This window comes from Kryptolebias marmoratus, linkage group LG10 (assembly GCF_001649575.2).
Source record: "Kryptolebias marmoratus isolate JLee-2015 linkage group LG10, ASM164957v2, whole genome shotgun sequence".
Taxonomy (NCBI): Eukaryota; Metazoa; Chordata; class Actinopteri; order Cyprinodontiformes; family Rivulidae; genus Kryptolebias; species Kryptolebias marmoratus.
In genome coordinates this window covers 4664732-4666674 of record NC_051439.1, presented here as the reverse complement: position 1 = coordinate 4666674, position 1943 = coordinate 4664732, and positions in this window count along the sequence as shown.

The following is a 1943-nucleotide window of genomic DNA, read 5'->3' as shown; positions in this document are numbered from 1 at the left end:
CCTCTATTGCTCTGGTGTTTAGGGCCTGTTCCTGGGCGGCCAGGATGAGTGCCTCTGTGCTGTCCTTGAGTCCAGCTTTTTCCAGCCATTGGTAGGATTTCCCGATATCAGCCACTTCAGTTATTTGTCGGTGGTACATCCAATGTAAGGGCTTGTCCTCCCATGATGATACTTCCAGCACCTCGTCCTCTGTTCCCCACTGTCTGAGACATTCGCTGAGTACGTTGTCTGTTGAGGCCTTGTCCTTACAGCTTGTGTACAGTCTCAGGATATATATATGTGTGTGTGTGTGTGTGTGTGTGTGTGTGTGTGTGTGTGTATATATGTATATACAGTATATTTTATATTAAGTGTTTCCCATATTTGATGCCATGAAATGTGCAAATAAATAAAATTACTACTGTTGCCTATTATTTTACGCATTTCTTATCATAACCAAATCAAACCTTTGAAATTTGGTTATATCTTATAGTGACTACTTGAAAATATATGGTCAATGAAATAGTTCAAGAATAATATGTGAAAGCATTTCTTCACACCTAAAACAACAGTTATATCAAACCTGTGTTGGATAAATGTGATAAATTTCACCACATCTATCTTTTATTTCCTCAGCTGCAGCAAGAACAAGCTGTCAAACCTCTTATTTGCATCCCATTACCTTCCCTGCAGCTCATCCTGCAACCGTCAGACAGGAAATCCCAGACAAGCCCAGCAGACAGAGACACCAGGAAGAGGATGACTGAAGCTGCAGAGGCTCATAGAACAAATCCCTGAGGCAGGCTGAAAGCTTTCTAGGAGCACAGAGGAAGAAGTCTAAGCAGCAGGCGGATGTGGTTCAGTGATCTGAATGGATAAGCAGTGTGTTTTTTTTGGTTTGCTTTTTGCAGACAGTCAGCGAAGGGTTCATCTGAGGACAGGAGCCGGAAAACCTGACAGACACAGTTTAACGCTGAATGGTGCTCTCTGTAGCAGCAGCTGGGTTATTATCACCTTGAGTTTGTCTGTCATTGTTAAAAAATGAGCTGTTGGTGACACCTGCTGTACTGAAAACAGAAGAAGTTTTCGGAAATTGTCACAAATGCTATTTTTTATTTGTATTTTTTGACAGACTATTGTCATGATCTTGAGGTTTTGGGTTCTTAGAGTGAATCCTGATTCAGCATTCACACTGTTTACTTGTTTTATGTTTCATTGAGCCTTTCTTTCAGTCTAACTACTTTCACAAACATTGTGGTAATTTTACAATTCACATACGGTAACAAAACATTCAGCTCATTCCAGAGATGGGTGTTACAACTTTTAGTTTTAGACAACTTTTATACTTTTCAAAATATTTAACCTAATTTTACAAATATGTTTCTCTTAGAAATACATTAAAATCTCTTTGGTTCCTTTGTTTCAGCATACTTACTTTATTTTTGTCTTTGTAGCTACTTTTATTTTTTGCTATCTCTTGCTAAATTTAGCCAACATTTTGCTACTTTTAGCTTCTTTTACTACTTTTAGGTAGCTTTTTTTCTACTTTTTAGCTTGCTATTTTTCACTTCTAGCTACTGCTTTGCTGCTTTTAGTTAGATTTTTCCATTTTTAGCTTTGAACTTGCTTTTTCCTACTCTTAGTTTTTAGCTACTACTCTGCTACTTACAGTAATTTGATAGCTTTTTACTATTTTTAGCTTTTAGCCAGCCTTTTGCTACTTTTACCAAGCTCCTCTATGTTTGGCTTTTAGCTAGCATTTTGCTTCTTTCAGCTTTCACAACTCAGTTTCAGCTTCTTCAGCAAGTTGTAATAATTGTGTGAATGCTTTTAAGCATTCACACCATTGTTTTCCTGTTTCTCTTTATTATCTATTATTATCTATTATTATCTATTCTTTAACTATTCCGTACGTTTTTTGGCACCTATCTCCTTCCACAATTTTTCAGCTATTTCAACCGTTC